The sequence below is a fragment of the Mytilus californianus genome, unplaced genomic scaffold (genome assembly GCF_021869535.1).
Source record: "Mytilus californianus isolate M0D057914Y unplaced genomic scaffold, xbMytCali1.0.p SCAF_9, whole genome shotgun sequence".
In the NCBI taxonomy this organism is placed as follows: domain Eukaryota; kingdom Metazoa; phylum Mollusca; class Bivalvia; order Mytilida; family Mytilidae; genus Mytilus; species Mytilus californianus.
In genome coordinates, this window is record NW_026262745.1 from 10,568,285 (window position 1) to 10,590,533 (window position 22,249).

Genomic DNA, 22,249 nt, shown 5'->3' on the forward strand with positions numbered 1-22,249 from the left:
GGGATATTATTTTTCACGAAACTTCATAGTAAAAGTGTCACAGTTTTAGCCGCAAAGGGAGTTCCTATGGGAAATTGCATTGTCTGTATTTACAGAATTGCAACCTTTAGGCCAAAACTAGCCCTTACCGGACTTTCTCCTTTAGTACTCCCAGTACTGAGAAAAGTTTTATGACCAAGAGCCCAGGTTCAATTTGACAAAATTTACACAAGATACAATAAAAGTACATAGTAACCTTATTTAAAGTATTCACAAATACATTTGGTATTCCTTTCCTTTAATAATAAACATATATATTCCAACCTACCGAGCTCTCCGCTACAGTGTGAACAGGTTTGGTTTTGGTTTGATATTTCCAATATTAAAATTTGCTGGAAGAGTCTGATTCAATTTGTTCTGAGATTTAGCACTAAACTGTTTAATTTCATAACTCCTCGTGTTCGAGGGGACAGTGACCGAGGTGGCTGACCATGTCTGTCATTCTGCCAACGATTAGATAAGTTATCACTCTTTGGTGGAATTGGTCCTGATTTAAAGCCAGGAACGTGACCCGACTTTCTCCGTCTTTCAGCCTCTTCTATTAACCAATGTTCATTTAGGCTTTCAGATCTTGAAGAATGTTTACTTCCACTATCACTATTTTGAATCCAGTCTTGTGAACTGCGAATTTTTGGTTTTGGAGCAAGTTTGGTTAAATTTGATCTATTTGATTAAGAGGAGAAGATATTGTAAATATTAACAAACGTTGACGGAGGTCGACGACGACAAGTGATGAGAAAAGCTCACTTGGCCCTTCGGGCCAGGTAAGCTAATAAAAAGGGAGATATTAAAGCATTAAAACATGAGAATCTAGAAAACTTACTTAGTGATTGTTTTTATGAAACCTAACTGTACATTTGTTTCTCTGTCTTTGTTTCATAAAATGATACAGACGCTATATTGCAAACTTGCAACCGATCATGTGTACAAATCGGTGTGGAGATGAGGCATGGAATTTATAAAATTGTAAAGTACAGAAAGGGGAACGGTAAAACTCCTGGACACGGTTCTATATTTAGAACACCCATCAGTATAGGATTTAAGAAGACTTCAAAATCTTCTTCCGAAAAAAAACAGTAATATCTTATAAACTTTTCTTTAGTAATTACACATGAACTTTATAAGTTGCTGATTAACCTCCCCCTTTTTTCAATAAAAGGCAAATAACATGTTGTCAAAGTTAGAAGATGATGATTTAAATCATATTTTATACTTTCTGAAAGTTATTTACACGTCATGAATCACATCCATGATTCATGTTAGAATTCAACTACATCTTCTAATCAAGTCATGAAGCAGACCTTGGCTGAATTAAAAAAAATCTAATTAGGTCTTATACACTTTACTTCTTCATGACATCCATTTTTGTTTTTGGATCAGCACTCAATACTCTAGTAAGATATATCAATTTAAGTCTAAAGAGCTAAAATTGGCTCAAAAAGAACAATTTACTCTGATAGTTCTTTGAGACCATTAAAAATACACTTTATTGTATGGATTTGTTCAATTCTTATTTTCAGCATTTTCAATTTTTTTGTTAAGAAATTCTGTTTTTGAAACATGGAAATAACATACAGATAAAGGACATAATGGATCCAATGAAAAAATGTATAATTTACTTCGTTGCAAAAACCTCACCACCTACACATTTGAAATCTGTTACTCTGTAAACTTAATGTTGAGTATGCACTGGATTGTAATTGTTGGTGATGATGTTGTGATGTTACACTATTGTTTCAGGTAAGGTGAAGTTTTGCGCCTATTGAAACGTTTAAACCCGCTGCATTTGTTTGCACCTGTCCTAAGTCAAAAACCTGATGTTCAGTGGTTCGTTTGTTGATGTGGTTCATAAGAGTTTCTCGTTTCTCGTTTTTTTATATAGATTAGACCATTAGTTTTTCTGTTTGAATGGTTTTACACTAGTCATTTTTTGGGCCCTTTATAGCTTGCTGTTCGGTATGAGCCAAGGCTCTGTGTTGAAGGCCGTACTTTGACCTATAATGGTTTACTTTTACAAATTGAGACTTGGATGGAGAGTTGTCTCATTGGAAATCATACCACATCTTCTTATATCTATATAGGGACAAACTGAATACTTCGTTTATACATTTTATTATTATTTAATACATAAAATGTATTTGATATTATTTGCAATATTTATTGCTGCACTATGTCAGCAAGCTTCTGATTGTAATTAATTATAACAATATTTATATTAATAATAAATAAGCCAATACATAAATTGTTCTATGGCAATGCATGATATATAAAGCAATCTTGATCTTTTAAAGGAAAACTTCCACTAATATGTTTAATGACCAGCAGTGATTCCAGATTCTGGTACATTGTATACAATAAAAAAAACGTATACTCCTGAATGCATACAGAAGTGTTCTTCAGGATAATTAACTAAACGAAGCACTGAATTTTAAAAGCTGATAGATGATACAATAATGTCTACATTCTGTTTCATTTAACTTCAAATAATATTTATATTTCAATGTTCAAATCCAGTGCAATTACAGATATTCCAGTTTTATAAAATCAGACCAGTAAATTGCATATTCTTTCAAAAAATCAAGATTCAGAGACAATGACATCCTGATTCTACAGGAACAAACGATAAATGAGAATAATGGATAAAATTTCTACATCAAACTTTGAAATTCTATTCCAACAACTGAGCTAAATACTGTAGTATATTTCATTTCTAAATTTGACTGAAATAACATACAACTATAGTTTGTTGTGATATGGATGTCATCCTAACAAATGAAAAATCAAATTAAGTAATAACCTATATAATGAACCCATTTTTTTCAATAATGAGGATTTATCACCTTTAGGCAACAAAATAGTAATTTCTTAAATGTAGCAATTCTTGTTGGTCATAACAAAATTAGTTAGTTCCTGACCACTGTCATAATTTCTCATATATATAACACCTCTAATTACAATGTCATGGATACATATTCTATGTGAAATATACTGCAAAACCTTAATAGCAAGTTGTCACTATTTGAACTGTACATTTATGTTTCAAACTCGCACAGATAATTCGATATACATACAGACATATCATCATTCATTTCTCACTCATAACACCTTGTTAACTTCCAATCACTCATACAACTCTTTGATACAACTAATGTCACCTTGATCAAGTTCATTAAAACTGTATACTAAGTCAATAAATTTTACTTAAAAACTCCTATGTTTACTTCATAAAAAGAGCAAAACTATTTTAGAAATTTATCAACTGCACAGTTTTTAACTTCTTTTTATTTTCATTTTGAAATCTTGTTACTATAAAGAGACTAATATGTTGTTAACATCTTTGATTTTAACTACCGAAAGTGTACACAATTAATTTAATCATTTTAAATTAGAGGTAATTCATATTAAAAAAAAAACAGGAATCACCAAAAATAAATGCACAGAACAACAGACGACATCAACCACCAGGACCCATCTCTGCCATAAAGAAATGCACAGAACAACAAACAACATCAAGCACCAAGACCCAACTCTGCCGAAAATAGAAGATCGTATATACATATAAAGACATACAAAAACGAACAACATATGGTTCAGATAGCTTGACTTTTTCTTGTACAGAATGCGGTTGGGTGGAAATAAAATTAACGTAACGTTAAAAAAAACCTTCTCTTTTGCCAATTTAGACCATATGCCGTAAAAGTAAAACAAACAATATAAAAAAAATCTTGCAGAATTCATCTACAAGCGATATGACCACTAACATAAACAAGAAAAATTAAAAAAAAACGGCGCATTATTTGGAAAGGAGGGTCAAACAAAATATACTCGATATGTGTACTACAAGGAGCTACTGATAAATACAGATAAAGAGAGGTGAAAGATAACAAAGGGACATTCTAACTCATAAGTCGAAAATAAACTGTCAACGTAATGGCCCAAAAATGAAACAGAAAAACAGACTAAACAAAAGTACACAAAACACAACATAGAAAACTAAAGACTGGACAACACCATCCCAACCAAAAACTGAGGGGGGGGGGGGGGGGGTCTCAGGTGCTCCGGAAGGGTAAGCAGATCCTGCTCCATATGTGCCACCCGTCTACAGCTATTGGTTGGATACATCTACTCAAGATATTAGAAGATTTTTGTCTATCATTTTGTTACACTTCTATGATATTTTGACAGCACAAAAAAACAATTTGCGCACTGTGATAAGATGTTTATTTCATTTTGTACCTGGTGTACACAATCCACAATCCGAAATTCCATTATCTACAAGATATGGTATGATTGCAAATGAAATAGCGATGCACGAAGAGTCCACATGATGTTGATGTAAGCACGTCTAGTCTTCAACAATGTGCACCCACCAACCCAAACCGTAGAAAGAGCTTTAAAAGACCCCGACATAACAAAACAATTCAAACATAAAACCAACAACCTGACTTATGACAAAACAGTAGACAAAAACAAATATGACAGCAAATAACCAACAACAACCACGTAATTACAGGCTCTTGACCTTGGATTTGTGCATAAAGAATATTTCTGTTGACGCCGAATCCTCTCTCTAACCTGGACAGCGATATATCTGCATAACATAAGAACAAACTGTTACAGTAAACATCAGATAAAAATGGCATAACTCATCAGATTGGTATGAAGCACAAAAACAAGTAACATAAAAACAAAAGACACAACATATAGATGGAAGAGTATTCACAGCTACTGAAATCTAGTTCAGTGTCAATAACATAATTAATAGTTAAATAAATCCTGTTCTCCCAGAATAAAAAAATCATTCAATACACATCTAACGTATTTAGGATAATTAAACCATAAATAGTTTTTCGTAAATTTTACGGGGACGCCATCACAAGTTGGTTGACCGTTATGGAATATCCGTTTCACAGATGAAATCGGATATGTTTCTTATGTCGTAACTACAATCCCGTTCCCTTTTCACGAATGTGACCTACCGAATTAGACTATTTACCGGCTTTGTAATGACATGAGCAACACTACGGGTGCCACATGTGGAGCAGGATCTGCTTACCCTTCCGGAGCACCTGAGATCACCCCCAGTTTTTGGTGGGGTTCGTGTTGCTGTTGTACCCCTATTTGTGACATTTTTACCTATTGTATATAGATATAAGAAGATGTGGTATGAGTGCCAATGAGACAACTCTCTATCCAAGTCAAAATTTATAAAAGTAAACCGTTATAGGTCACAGTACGGTCTTCAACACGGAGCCGTGGTTCACACCGAACAGTAAGCTATAAAGGGCCCCAAAAAATTACTAGTGTAAAACCATTCAAACGGGAAAACCAACGATCTAATCTATATAAAAAACGAGAAACGAGAAACACTTATGAACCACATCAACAAACGACAACTACTGAACATCTGATTCCTGACTTAGGACAGGTGCAAACAAATGCAGCGGGTTTAAACGTTTTAATGGTACCAAACCTTCACCCTTTTTCTGAAACAATAGTGTAACATCACAACATAGAAAGACACACTATAAAATATCAACTGAAATAGCTTAACTCAATCAAAGGACATATTAACATCATTGAACATACACTGAACAAATAAATTTGACCTATGACACAATGTAAATACAAAATAAATAAACTAAGGAAAGAATAATATAAGTAACATGTTATATCGGTAAGAAATGTTAAACAATTAAAGAAAAACAATATGTTATAACAAAAATATCAGCCATTTGCAATAACTTTAAACACAGGTAAATGAAAATAATTTTGTTGTTAGGTATACGTGTACAGTACCAATAGAGAAAGGAAATATTTTTACAAAATAAATAATTTTGATGTTCATAGTACGAAGTGTAAAATTATAGTTATACCAAACACTTATCAAAGCTGGTATATAGACCAGATATAACCCTGAATAACATTAGATAACAAAAAAGCAATACAATTAGTATCAACAGGTCAAATAAACAAGAAAGTACGATTTGAGAGTACTCGCAGTTACTGACAGCTAGTTAAAAGCCAAAACAATTAATAATAAAAAATCATGCATCAGAGACTAAAATCAACTAAAACACATTCCAGGGATTTAGTATTGTGTCTGTTTGTTTTGTTCACACATCGTTGTCAATATAATGGAATTTGATGCGACTGTTATACAAGTGAGAGGTTCAACTAGCTTTAAAACCAGGTTTAATCCACCATTTTCTACATAAGATAATGCCTGTACCAAGTCGGGAATATGACAGTTGTTATCTACTCGTTTGATGTGTATGAGCTTTTGATTTTGCCATTTGATTAGGGACTTTCCTTTTTGAATTTTCCTCGGAGTTCAGTATTTTTGTGATTTTACTTTTGCCTTACGGTTAGAAAAAAAACCATGGCAAAAACAAAAAACGATGAAATAATCGAACCAACTTATATAAAAAAAAAAACCTCTGTGCGTAATCCTTTCTTTTCTTAACTGATAAGAACCGTTTCAGTAGGAGTGACGGATGTCGTGAGTTCAATCTCTCACCGGGTAAAACCAAAATAAGTATTTTCTACTTCTCCGCTACGTACGGGGCATTAAGTAGAGTAAGTGCAGAATAATGTGTGAAGATAGGGTGAATAAATCTCGTCCTGCGGAATGTAACTTTCTAAACTAGCCAGGTTAAAAATGCGGCTCAGCATGTCGGTCTGTACAACCAACGCAGGGTTTTTAATGAGATATCAACAACATGTTCTCGTCTAGAATGTTCATTTTATTTGCTACTGCACATTAATAAGATATCAATTATCATCCTCAATCAACTTGTAAGTTTAATCCTAATTTTATTAATATGTATTTAAAAAAATATGTAATGCAATAAATTGAAATTAAATTTTTATATTACATGACACTTGATAAACGCTCTTGTTTAAGAACAGTCAACGGTAACACTGTCTTCATGACCCCGTTGCCTAAGACGGGGCATTAAAAAAGTGAAAAATGTCATAGGGTTCATTACTGAAATTACATATTAAACAATCCATATGATATTTTTTTTTCTTTTCAACTATTTGCAAATGTTTAAGAAATCCCTGATCAGATAAATCATTCCTTTGCATTCCACTGACTGACTGGAGTGCAAATTATTTCAATTCTACAACTGATAATTACGTAATATATCTTTATCTTGTAAATCAGGAAAAGATAACCTTTTGGTTTTGCTGACAATATGTCCTCAATGCGTAAGTTACGTCTTTTCGTGCCATTTTTGTTTTCCAGATCTCATTTTGACTAATATTAACTACGTATGTTATAATTAAGCTTTGTGTTTCATTTGAGAATACATATAAATATATGTACTTTTAATTATATGTATAATCAGTGACAGCTATGGATAGTAAACTAGGGATTGATAGTATTCAGACCCATCATTAGTATTCATCGTAATTAATAATTACTAATAAATAACCAATCCGGCTTCTTTCCGCGACCCGTTACAAGAATTGTCAACTTTGCCTAGTCCACATATTAGACTGAAAGAAAATGAAAACATGCGAGATATAGATCGATTTGTAAAATATAATAAATAACTATTTTTTTTAAAGGCAGCTATAATTTTACCAAATGCCCCCGATTACCAGGGGTTGTTTTTATATAGAGTTGCCAAATGCGTTATCCTTAAAAAGGTCAAATCAAATTTCCCTGCAGCAAAAATATGGGGTGGAATTTGTATCGGCGCAATTGGTTTGTTCCAAAAACAATCATTGACAAATAAAAACAATGAAATGAAATATGTGTTGAATGTTTAAGCTACTGAATTAATATATATATAATTAATTCACAGATTTTTAGAAAGGGTCCGGGGCTCAAATTGCAGATCATGGATTTTGCCTTCTCTGCAAATAATAACAGTTTAATGAAAAATAATAAGATACATTAACAAAAATAGTCATTTTTTATTTAAACAATTGATTGGTGTTCTAACAAAAAAATCAGAAATCCTACGTGGTTTTCTGAAGATTACGCTCCGATATTTGGGGAGAAAAAGTTGTCAAAATCCTGATGACTTAAAAGGTTTCTATTTCAGTCGAAACGATTAAACACAAGCAATACAACCAAACTACATGCACTATGACATATATTTATAAACAAGTTTTAAAAAGAGCTTAAAATACTTAGTCTGCAAAAGGTTCTTTTATGGTTAGATTGCTGTCATTTTGAATTATATCCACATTTCTGAACTATAATAGAATATCCCCATGGTATAATCTAGCAAAGGTCTTTTATAAACATGATGGTTGAAATAATTCTACTTTGTTATGCTGTTAATAAATAAACTTAAGTTGAAACTAAGAGAAGTATTGGTTATGACGTCTGTACTTTTTTCTTCAAAAAACAGCCATCAGTCTCGATAACTGTGATGTCGTTGTTCCCTGTTTATTCAGAGAAGTTATTGATAATCACGCTTGCGCAAGTCACTTTCTAGTAAAATATATAAAAATAGCTATTTACAAAATTAATATTCACAAAATTGAAATTGTACAAAAAATGGATATATCAAATCATATTAAATAATCAAATTAAATTATTACAAATATCAAATTATTAAATTAAATGTAATAGGCAATTACTTTTTCGGTAATTTAAAAAAAAAACTCTCGCTCGCGGAAAGAGAAGTAATTCAACGTTTTCTTTTTTTATTATCAAAATATTGTTACGAATAGCTATATATTCTATACGTGTAAAGAAATATTATGATAATATACTTGCAATTGCAATATGTTCCTTCGTGGTCCTGTTTTGTTATTAAATAGGGTTAATTCTAATACATATTCCTCATTCTGAATTTGTGGTACTTATTTCTATTCCACTTGTCTCTATAACATTTGTGTTTCAGTCCAAAAGGTGTGTATATGCCTGTTTTATACCACAGTTGCCAATATTGCCAATGGTAAGTGTTATCTACAGTACCTGTTAATGACACAATATGTACAATGCTGCACCAGCAACAACAAAACTGAAAGCAACTATTTTACCGTATGTGACCACACATAAATGAGAGAAACATTAGTTTACCAATATGCAAAATGCGTTATTCTATTGTAAATATGCAAGCAAAAAGAAAAACTTCGAGGAATCGCATAAACTCCGAACAGAGCGAGACTTGGTGTGTTGACAAGGTAAGCGTCTTCTAATATGTTTGCATTATTTCCCATTATAATACATTCTCTATCAAAAATATAAGTTTTGGATAATCGCTAAATTTACAGTTCAGATGACTATTCTAGTGCGTTAAGATCTTATATCTGTAACCCGGGATACAGAACATCATTCAATATTATTATTAAAACATACCTGCTTTAATTCAAGAATATTACAAAATAGTAATTGAAAGCAAAAGGCAGACAACATTTGAGTGGAAATTTTAATGTGTGTGCTAGAAAAAATCTTTCTACGTACGAAAGCTCAATCTTCATAGCCCAGTTGGCCGAGTTGTGTATGGCGCTCGACATAGCGTGAGTTTTTGCTATCTTTTTGATACTTATGTGTTTTCCTCCAGTACTCATTTGTATTGGATGTTATTTTGTGTTCGTTTTGCTAGTACACTGATCGGAAGTACAAAAATGAAAAAATGGGAGGTTTGAGATCTCATCCAACTTATTACATTCGCCGCGTCTCCATGTGTCTGTCCATTGTCGATACCGCATCACTGGTTGTCTTTTGTATTTGTCAGTCTTGTTGTCTTTTCTTTTTTATAAAAAATGTGTTGTTGATGGCAGATCTTCAATTGTTTCTGTTCATTTTATTTACAGCTTTAGTGAATATACATTTCACGCAGGAATATTTTGTATATGCAATATCAAGTACTAGTAACCAATGATTTCTTTAAATTTATTTTTCAAGGACTCATCTGTTATAATTGTGCAGATATCAGCCATCCGAGATTTTGTAACCATGTTGAACAGTGCAGTACCGGGCAGGTAATAAATAAATTTATACAATCATCTCACTATTTTCAGCGGATATTACATGAGATAAAGTTCCCATTAATATAAGAATCGGTCAGTAGGATTTACACCATTCCACTCTTGAACGTTTACGATAACAAGTACGACGAACCTTAACTTTGTGCCAATTTAATCTAAGATCATCTAATGGCTTGCAAAAAACAATGTTATTCCATATTGATTGAACTTAATTAGGTTTTTCTATATGGATTGGATTTGGAATAAAACAGCGTTTTCATCAGAGGAAAAAGGATATTCACCACAAAAAACGTCGCGTGCTTTTACGTGTAAATCTATGGTAAAATCGTTTGATGTCAATTGATTTTGGTAAATATTATCATTAGATAAATTTTCTCTCTTGCAATACAGAATAAAATAATTATTTTCATTTGTTTCGATAAATATGTGTTTTCATTGACTTATGAAAAAATTTATAGTCACTTTGGCAATTTGCCTCAGTGAATATCAGTCTTTCAAAAGTCAATTAAACCACATTTTTACTTGATCAAAAACCAGTAATTGAATAACATTTGGTCTGTAACGTCAAACGTTTTCTGTTGTGACAAAATGCGACAAAAAGTTTTCTTACCAGTATGGCTAGCTATATAGCATGGGGCATGAGTATATTATTACGTATATATTTGTAATATTTTTGTAGGTTTAACTATATGATTTGGATTTTTAAAAAAACAGAACAGCATATATTGACCTGCAGCAGCCGGTTGTACGAACGTGGCATTAGCCTAATGGGTCATTAAGTCTTCATTCAGCCTTTATGATGCATTGGGCTACATGTAATGAAGACTAAATGACTCATTAGACTAATGACACGTTCGTACAATCGGCTGCTGAAGAAAAGTGATATTAGCCGCACTAAACGTCACATGCTTTTAAATGAATGATAATGGTAAAATAATTGACATACAGTTTGTTTTTGTAAATAATTGTGAATGAATACATTTTTTTCTTCTTAGAATATGGAATTAAACAAGCACTGTTTTTGTTAATATATGGTCTAATTGACTTTTTGGAGAAGAAAAAAAAGCTTGCCTTAGTAAATATCGATTTTTTTCAAAAGAAAAAAAAAGCCACTCATTTACCTCATCAAAAGATAGTAATTGCATATTATTTTTTACAGTCGAATGCACTGTAAGATTGGATTCTGGTAACGTTTCGTGGATAAAAGATAGACAGAATATTTTACAATATCACATACATCAATCATGCTTTGAAATTTTATGCATGGTCAAATGATGTTGTATAGCTTATTTTTAGGAATGAGATGTATGAGGTAGAACATATTTTGAAAAAAATAAATAATCATTCTTAATATATAGAATTCCACTCAAGCGCTATTTGTGTACACTAAATAAGCTATACGAAAATGCGACTAAAACTTTACATTTATGTACACGTATGCCTTGTAAAATTGTTAAACATGATATCTATGGTAATTGTTATAATCATGATAATGATTATCACATCCACTGCTATCGTAATTTCAATGGATATAAAAATGATGCATAATTGTCTTCGCTTATTGTATTTTTAAGACCGTACAAAACATAATTTTAGGTGTGCAGTTTGAAGGGTATTGCCGACATCTATGGTGATACGTCTTTCCGTCAAGGATGTACTACAACAGAAGTATAACTAAATATAAATCGTTTTATCTGTGATATTTGTTTTCTTTTTTATGAATATAATTAAATGCACACAAAAATCTACAATGTTTAAGCTCTAACATTTTATTTTTTGTTTATCAATCATCTAGTATTTGCTTTAGCAAATTTAGTAGTAAAAGTAGAGGAATCGAAAGCGGCTTCCTCTTTATAAAGATAAAATACAAATGAACTGTGGTATAGAACATAACAAAACATATCTGAAATAATCGTTCGATGTAAAAACGAGGAAAATTTAAATATTCTTGATTATATTGATTGATTGATTGATTGAATGATTGGTGCTTAACGCCACTTTCAGCACTATTGTGTTTTATTCGAGACGGTCAGTTTTCTTTTTGGTGAAGGAAGCCGGAGTGCAAGGAGAGAACCACCGACATTCGGCAGGAAAACTGACAATCCTAGACAATAAAGATTGTAGTCGAGCACACCTGCCACGTGAGTTATTTGAACTAACAACCTCAGTGTTGACAGTATTCCAACCTCAGTGTTGACAGTAGTCCAACCTCAGTGTTGAACTACTTAGACCACTCGGCCACCGAGGCACCCGTCTTTATTAGAGTTTAGATAACAAACAGAATAGTCAGGTATATCATGTATGTTCTTCGATATAATTATTCTTATGTAGGCATTCAGAATTTGCATGTATTATATCCTCTTATAAGGAAATCTGACTTGTTTTACTTTCTTTAAGTCATAGTTTTTCATATGGCTCTTTATCAGTTACATGTCTTGTTTATTACTCCTTTTTTGTAAGGCTAGACAAACTGCTTTACTTGTGATGATTAACATTTACAGTTTAAAATTATTGTTTTGCAATTTCTGTGAATATCTTGCAGTTATGTCAAGCAAAGATGCCTTTAAATGAGACAGGAAAATGTTCACATTGCTGCTCATCTGATCTGTGTAACAGTGATGGATGTGGAGAACAAGGTAATACACATATAAATTATCCGAAGTTATCTTAGCGTAATTCGAATGTACTGCTTAAATTTATAAGCATAAAATGAGATGTTAGAGTGATGCATGCATATCAAGAGACGCCTACACTTTCGACGCATCCCGTCTCACTCCTTTTGGAGTACACGCGATTCCCTCAAATTTGTTAAATTTGTCACCTTGCTTTGTATATTCTTAATCGATTTACGAAATGTGAACATCGATAAACTAATGTCAACTTAATTAAGGGGTGCGTATTCTATTTTTAAGATTACTGTCAAAATTTCATTTAAATGTATCAATTTCTTTCCGCAAAATCGTTATGCACCACAAGTTACGGATTATTTTTTGCTTTAGATGTCCCAAAGAGCCTGAAGGAACGTCAGCATCGAATATCTTAAAATTCATTGAAATATCCCCATTGTATTCAATTGCGTCAATGACGATATTTTCCTTTTCATAAAGATATAACATTAGTGCCTACAATTTATTTGTGATATCACTGTGGAGTCATGAACATGGCCTAATTAACACTTTCATAAGAAAATTGGTAGAAACACCTTTATACTGTCCAATGTAAAGGAGTGGATTTAGCGCCCACAAACATGTTTACCCCGCCACATTTTTAATATGCCAGTCCCAAGTCAGAAACCGGTAATTCAGTGGTTGTCGATTTGGTTGACTTCTGTCATATTTGTTTTTCGTTTATAATGTTAAGCATTAATCAGGCTCGTTGGTGTTTTTTAATTGTGTCAAATTTTGTCATGCCGGACACTGTTTACCTCACTATACGGTATGGGTTTGCTCATTGTTGAAGGTCGTACACTCCCCAATATATCTTCATCCTTTGGTCTCTGGAAGAAAATTGTCTCATTGCCAGGCATACCACATCTACTTATTTTTATACTAAATAGTGATAATCTTTTGGTAAAATGTTGCGTAATTTGTAATCGTAACATTTTTTGATAACTGTACTATAACAATATTTCAATATTCTTTATTTATACTTAATAACATCAATATTCATTAAGAATTCATTTATCACGTACTTTTATACTCCTTCACTGAAAGAGGGTGATTTGAGACACAATACTTACTTGACAAATGTACACGTACATGTAATAGCCTTTTGCTCATTTACATGAATACTGAAAATGTAATATTTGTATTCAATAAAGCTCCTAAACGACAAAATGGTACAATATGCTATCAGTGTGATGGAAAACTGCAGTCTGAAGCATGTCATAAAGTAACATTCTGTGGAAATGACGAGGTAGTATAATTATACATTTTCGATATAAAAAAGAATGCATTCTTGGTTCATACAATCTATGATAAAGTTTTGCAGATAATGTCAAGATGAACATTTTTATATGCCAAAAAAACAGCAAAAATATATCGGAAACGTATATTCAGAATAAAACAAATAGAACAGCGACATATTTTCTATCTACAAACTTCATTTTTAATAATGATAATAATTACTTCCTTTATGACATTTCATTTAAATTCCAAATTCTGCCAATGGAGGTGTCCATCAAATCAATTATATTAGAGCAGGTAATTGAATCCTAAATAAGAGCATATGATCACAAATATTTCGTTCTGCATGTTTTTTTCTAATTGACCTACTCCTCGTACTTTGAGGTTTCATTGGGCACGATGAACCGTGACGGGTAAAAGCATTGTCATTCAAGCAGACCTCAATCTACCTTTATTCAGGTATCTCTATTTTCAGAGTTTGATACAACAATATCCATGAAATCTTATAAGTTTATATCTAGCTGTGTATTCAGTATACGTACAGTGCTCTTTCTTATTGTTTTGTTTTATTATGCCAAACCTGTTTGCGAGGCTTTATTTCCGTGTTATTCATATTCGTTATACATCAAAGGGGTATCCTTGCGATTTTGTCTCACTCGCAAAAGTAGCACAACTATACTCCTTATGGACATTATCCACATAACAGTATAGGAAAATTGTTAAACGAAAAAAAAACCACTTCATACATTTGGCGTGTCCAAAGCGCTTTTCTGGATTTATCTTCACCAGGAACACTAGAACCCTGAATACATGAAAAGCAATGATGACCAAAGTTAACATTAAAAGACTAGTCAAATCTGCCTATAAGGTCAACTTTATAGATGGATTCGAAAGCTTAGTTTCTTAATAATTACAACAAAAACGAATCTATTAACGCAGAATTTTAGAAGGGTATAATATTTAAATATATTCCTTTATTTTGTTTTTCATGCTTTAATTTTTATAGATGTGTTACATATCAGAAGAATCATGGTACGGAGAAAAAATGTATCGCAGTGGTTGTAAGGATAACAATGTAAGGATAAAGTCATATCTAAATAATATATAAAATGGAAAATGGAAACGGGGAATGTGTCAAAGAGACAACAACCCTACCAAAGAGCAGAAAACAGCCCAAGGCTACCAATGATCTTCAACACAGTGAGAAAATCCCGCACCGGAGGCGGGTTCAGATGGTCCCTAAACAATAATATATACTAGTTCAGCGGAAATGGGCGTCACATTAAACTCCGAAACATAAATGAACCAAAAAAAAAAACCCATACAAGACTAACAGAAGTTCCTGCCCTGGGACAGGCGCAAAATGCGGCGGTGTTAAACATGTTTTGTGAGATCTCAACCATGCTCCTATACCTCTAGCCAATGTGGAATAAACAAACACACATCAATACGAATAATGATTAACATAAATTAACAAAGGAATTAAAATGAAAATAAAACGTCAGTAAAACTAAAATTAAAAAACATACAAGACTAAAAAAGGCCAGAGGCTCCTGGCTTGGGACAGGCGCAAAAATGCGGCGGGGTTAAACATGTTTTGTGAGATCTCAACCCTCCCCATATACCTCTAGCCAATGAAGAATACAGAAACACTTAGCAATACGCACAGTAAAGCTCAGTTTAAAAGAAGTCCGAGTCCGATGTCAGAATAGGTAACAAAAGAAACTAAGCAAAATGACAATGATACATAAATGAACAAATGACTACTAGCAGTTACTGACATGCCAGCTCCAGACCTCAATTGAACTGATTGAAAGATTATGTCTTCATCATATTAAAATCAAGCACAATCCCTCCCTTTAGGGGTTTAGTGTCATACCATCATAAAATATATTAGAAGAACATAACCCGTATCATGCTAACAACTGGTTTTAGAATAAATGTGTTTATTTCCGATGCAAAGATCCTATGAGTGTATCAATATAAATACCAAAATATGCCATCTGTAATGACCTGACAACAGTTTCGTAACTATATCCCTTCTGAATAAGTCTGTTTAAAGGTTTGGTTAGCTTTTGAGGTGAATGTCGACATTTTTGTGCTTTGTATAAAATATTACCATAAAAGATTGGATGTGAAATACCAGAACGTATAAGATGTCTGCATGTTGATTTATATTTACGAATGATGTCCTTGTACCGATGATAAAATTTAGTAAATGTTTTGACAAGTTTGTGATATCGAAAACCTTGGTGTAATAATTTTTCAGTAATACAGTGATTTCTATGATATCGTTAAAATCAAATGCGTTGTTACATACACAAGCAAAGCGAACAAGTTGGGATATATTGTCAAATTACCAGGATTTTGATTGTACCAAGTGTACTAGTAAGTAGAATACACTGTTTAGTAGTGGAACAATGGCTTGAAGACGAAATAAATCTATATTTGTAAGGTGTTTTGTGCAGCTTCGGAAGCCAGTACTTAATTGGAACTTTCATGTTATTCGGTTCTGCTTGTAAAGAGGTAGCTAAAATTTTATGTTTGTTACAGATGTCAATTCCGAAAATTGAGTCAGTTGGAATGTTGGTGAAGTTGTGTTTTCCTTTTGCAGAACCTCAATATAAAATTTACGTCAAACAATGATAAATGATATTATTGGTAGACTTATCAGCCGGGACAAAAACAAATTCCTTTGCGAGTTCTTTTAGCTTATGTTTGATACGATAAATAGGGCTATTATTGATGTTATTAGGAGTATAATATTCTTTAAAATGTTTTACTACGTTCATTACTGAATTAAAAAAAAGAATTTGAGTATTTTTTGTCAGCTTTTTCTCGATTTATCCATGTCATACAGCTAGTACGGAGTAAGTATGTATATTCCATTGCTAGTTACAAGACTTCGAAAAATATTATACCAATCCTTAAAGAGCAATTGTTATAAATCCTTAAATAGTATAAATATAAAACTATTTTTATTGGAGAAGAAAGGTTAGGAGCGGTGTGCATTCGACAGCAATCTCGTAAAAACAATTTTAACTTTTCATCGGATACTAAAAAAAAGGAGAAAATAAATTGATGGTTATCTGATAGGCACGAATGTTAAAAGTATATCAAATTACATAAAATATGATAATTTTGAATTTATAATTTAAAACAGTGTGTAAGTGAGCAGTACCCATATCCTATTCTTGGTAGAAGGAATTATAGATCAGCGAAGAGAGTCAGATGCTGCAATTCTAATTTGTGTAACGCAAAATTCCAAAGTCAATCGCTAACATTAAAACCAGTTAAACCAGACAATACAGCTTCTGTCAATACTATTGAAGCAACGACATACTCGACAAAAGTTTACTCTACAACGCCTGTAATAAATAAAGGTATTAAAGACTATACATATTTTGACAAAACATTATTTGTGTACTGTTTATGAGATAGAATCACATTTTGCAGGCTACTGACAAATAATTGTAGCATAAGGATTTCAAACAATACGTAAGAGGTTTAAGAACTATATCATAGGATATATTTATGATACAAATTTCCGTGCAGACATTCTTGAAATACGTTCACAGATTAAAGAACAAAATGATACTACTATTTATTAGAATAGTAAATATACTTTTACAACAAATTTCCCATTGCAAAATATAAAAAAGCAACGTTTTTATTTCAAACTCATCAGAACAATGTACTACTTGGTGATTTGTACAACAGACATACATTACTGTTCATATTCATTGTTAGGATTGGTAAATACTAATTCATAAAAATACTTATTAGAGCGTAGGATTTATAGCATTCTAGTAGATAACTATCATCTGCCAACAGATGCATGTACATTATGAATATGTTACAGAAGTATGTTTTCACGTATTATAACCTTGTCATTGTAGATTCACAACTTACTGATTTTATCTTGCTATTTCCGGACGGTAAATACTATGAACACGCCCAACCGATAGTATTTCTAACATCAAGCGACTCCGACGTATTTTCAGCTTTTAATTTCTGTAATCATACCATCCAACCATTTAGTTTTGTACGAAACAAGACCGAATATCTCCTAGACCAGAACGTGTTTATGACAGATGGACTAAAGCAAGCTGGTCTACAGCTATATGGCCGGTACATTTCCTCTGTTTATGGATTTATCCTAAATCATCCTTACTACCCACATCATTACAGTGAAGGATATCTAGCAATACCAACTCGTTATTTTGGTACCACTTACATTATTCCTTCGTTTCAAGTCTTAAATTCACGAAATGTGATAACTATATCACCAACAAAATCATCAACATCAGTAACGATGAACCTGAAAATCTCTCTTGGGTTTGTTAAGTATAATAATAAACAATATTTTAACGATGATAATATAACGGTTGTGATCAACAAATATGAAACTTTTCAAATTTCGCTAAATGCAACTTCTGATTTAACGGGAACAATGGTCACAAGTAGCGATCCTTTAGCTGTTGTTAGCGGTTCTAAATGTGACAATACAAGTTACAACATAGAATGTAATCCTCTAATAGAAATGGTTTTGCCTATTGACCAACTGGATAATACTTTTATCATTCCACATATAAATATTCGACCTGACAGTGTTGTTAGATTGTTGAGTGCCAACGATACCTTGGTTACGATTCAAACTAAATATAGCTGTAACGTGACAAGACATATCAAAGGAAGACATTTCCATGACTTCCCACATACCGAGGTGTCACGTGTTACATCTTCCAGTGATATTTCTGTGATGATCTATCCACAGACATTTAGTACTGAAAAGGGAGATGCATTCATGATGACAATTCCTGGAATCAACCAATACCTACCATATTACCACTTCGTTGTTCCTGAAGGTTTTCAAAGTTATATTAGCATAACTGTTCAAACTAGCGAATTTAATGACTTCTTGCTGGATGGGCATATGGTATTTTCCGCAGATAAAGTATACACATTGGTTTCTGACAAGATTAATTATAGTTCCTTCACAAAACCAATTTCTAGTGGTGAACATACCCTCAAACATAGATCAAGAATGATGTTTGGGCTATGGGTTTATGGAAGCGTGGGCTACGATGCGTATGGATATCCTGCTGGAATAAACTTTCAACATGAAAATAAAACTTGAGGTAATATTTTACTGAAAATCTGGAGTTTTGTTGTTGCGGGAGATGTATTAGGTTCTTTTTTTTATATAAAGTTCAATTGAAATGGGTTATATAGCATTAATATTTTGACATTTTTGCAATCTACCGAATTTGCATCTATATCATATCAATTGTTCGTAAATTTTTGTAATCTTTTACAAAAATCTTCTCCTTTGAAACTACTAAGCAAAATTAAACCAAACTTGGCCTAAATCATCCTTAGGATATCTAGTTTAAAAAATATATCCGATGACCCCCGCCCATCAACCAAGATGACCGCCATGGCTTAAAATAGAACATGGGGGTAAAATGCAGTTTAGCTTATCTCTCTGAAACTAAAGCATTTAGAGCAAATCTGACAGGAGTAAAAATGTTCAACAGGTCAAGATCTTTCTGCTCTAAAATTTTCAGACGCATCAGACCACCTGTTGTTTGGTTGCTGCCCCTGAATTGGTAATTTTATGGAAATTTTGCAGTTCTTGGTTATTATCTTGAATATTATAATAGAAAGAGATAAACTGTAAGCAGCAAAAATGTTCAGCAAAGTAAGTTCTACAAATAAGTCAACATGATCAAAAATGTCAATTGACCCTTCAGGAGTTATTGCCCTTTAAAGTCAATTTTTCGTAAATTTTTGTAATATTTTACAACAATCTTCTCCACTTAATCTACATGGCCAAATAAATTAAACTAAGCCACAAATTTCAACAGGGTATCTTGATTGAAAAATGTATCCGATGACCTTGTCATCCAACCAACATGGCCGCCATGGCTAAAAATAAAACTTAGGGGTTTACTATAGAAGTCTATGGGAAAATTGTAAAAAAATCAAAACTTGAAAACTAATTTGAATAATGATACGGGGTCTTCAGTAACTATTATAAGATTACAATGGGATGACCTGCTTTAAATTTAACTACTGGGCTGAATTAAACCAAACTTTGCCTCACTCATTATTAGGGTATCTCATACTATTTATTATGATTTTAACCTTTATTTTACATGATTTGCAAAACCACAGTAGATACAGGTGAGAGACACAGGCTCTTAAGAGCCTCTAGTTTGGTTTTGTTTTCATATGTCTACATCATTTCTAATTCCCGAATGGCCGAATCTGTTTGATAATCGAATACTTGTCTAGGAATAAATAGCCTAAGTAAATGGTAACCAGAATGACAATTTAAGAATGAATGCGTTGTTTTTACAGATATATATTGTTATTGAGGAAGGTTTGTGTGCCATTGATACATACTAAGACACAGCAAGCAAATTCAATAGAGTTCTTTTAATGATCTTTCTAACTGGGGTTTTTCTCTTCCACATTTTCAATCAAATCAAAGACATTCGAAACAAAATGCATTGATCCATTTTACAGTATACTAAACATTATTATAAAAAGAAAAACATTTTTAAACGATTAACACTTGCGAAATAAAAGCATTTCAGTCTGTCTTTTCATTATAAGGTAACACACAACTATGATGAATTTTAATTCTAGATGCAGTGACATTTATCCCACCAAATCATAAATTAAGTGATATTTTTTATTCTTTACCATCATACAGGTATTTTTCTATCGAATGATTGTCTCAATACAATTAACTAGTTCAAATAAAATGTATACGTTTTAATTATAGATAGTGAAATGCTGTGAAACACAGGAAAATTTTGAACAACTTACAGTTATTTACGTATAAAGTATAAATGATCGGTGAATTATTGTCAGTCCACTTTGTTAGGCATTTGACACACTTGATCATATAATAATAGAGATACTAAGGTATTAAAAAAAGGGTATGCACCTTTTTTAACAACAGCGTAAATAATTGAATATGTACCACATGTGGAGCAAAATCTGCTTACCTTTGCAGAGCACCTGAGATCAACCCCGGTTCGTGTTTCTCTTTGGTTTTCTATGTTGTGTTTTGTGAACAGTTGTTGGTCTGTTTGTCTTGTTTTTAGCCATGGCGTTGTCAATTAATTTTCGACTCATGAGTTTGAATTTCCCTTTGGTTTTTGCCTCTCTTTGTAATAAGGAATAAAGGTCGTATGACAACTTGTATATATGTAGCAGAAGGGTTACGCAATGTGATATCATCAACCTCAATTGAATACTCAATTACTTGTAAAATGATTGATCGGTCATCTTCTGTGTCTGTCCTTCCTCCTTCTCAATCTCAGGCCTCAAGACTACTAAGTGTATTCAGACGATATCATCATTCTATCAATTACAACAAAAAATGTTAGTAAAAAATTACAACACTAATGGAGTTGTTGTTTAACTGTTGGTCCAAACCCAACACGTTGGTCTTCACAAAGGAAGAGGACATGTCCGAATATAATATCACAAATATATATATATTTTTTTTATTTCATCATACTTTATTGAAAATTTCAACATTTTTTATTTAGATACAGAAAGTACTGGTATCTTATCCCGGCCTCGTTAAACATTAGATTGTATATCTAAATAGAACTAGTTAGTAATTGTTAGTAATCTAAATTCTGAAATATGCATTACTATAATACTAATAAAGTGTTCATTATTTCATAGAATTGTTCAATAAAGAGAGTACTATATTTCAGAGAAAGAGAAAAGACAGAAGAGAAAATATTAAATGAATAAAAACAAAACCAAAAGCAAAATATAAAACAAAAACAAAAACAAAAACAAAAACCATAAAATCACTGAAATTTGGATTTTTGGCAGCAGTATATTGGTCAAAATTAGCGTGTGTCTTAAGATACCACATTTAATAAATTTTGCAAAGATGGTTTTCTGTTCAAACACAAACACAAACAGATATTAAAAATCGTACATGTGGTTATAGACACAAGACAGAACAAAAAAACAATAAACAACATATAACAGTATAATATATAAAACACATATGGTGGTGTGGAGAAGACTAAACAATATACACAGTAACATTACATAAGGAAATGCTAAGTTGTTTAAGTGTAAATTATTCAAGTAATGGAAGCCAGGTGTCCCAGCAGAGGTTGGCAATGTGAAGAAGCTTTATTTTAAAAACTACATATTTTTCTAGTATTAGATTTTTTTTGAGATAAATTTTGATAAAATTTACTTGATTTTCACATAGTTTTGTTCTATAAATAAAGAATTTTGATAATAGTATTATTCAATTTTTTATTTTATTATTTACGGTTTTTCCTTAATTTCCA

The 22,249-nt window shown here is 32.2% G+C and overlaps 1 protein-coding gene across 2 annotated transcripts in view; it reads right to left on the reverse strand.

The window, feature by feature from the left end:
- Window positions 1-2,132: 2,132 nt before the first annotated feature.
- The window catches only part of LOC127715033 (LIM domain only protein 7-like), a 225,582-nt gene continuing 205,465 nt past the window's right edge, over window positions 2,133-22,249 (reverse strand). Inside the window, exon 22 of one of the 2 annotated variants that reach the window (XR_007988082.1) lies at window positions 2,133-3,278. The gene's annotated coding sequence lies outside the window, so the exon portion shown is untranslated. The remainder of the gene's footprint in view (window positions 3,279-22,249) is intronic. The other variant, XR_007988083.1, reaches the window with a different exon arrangement.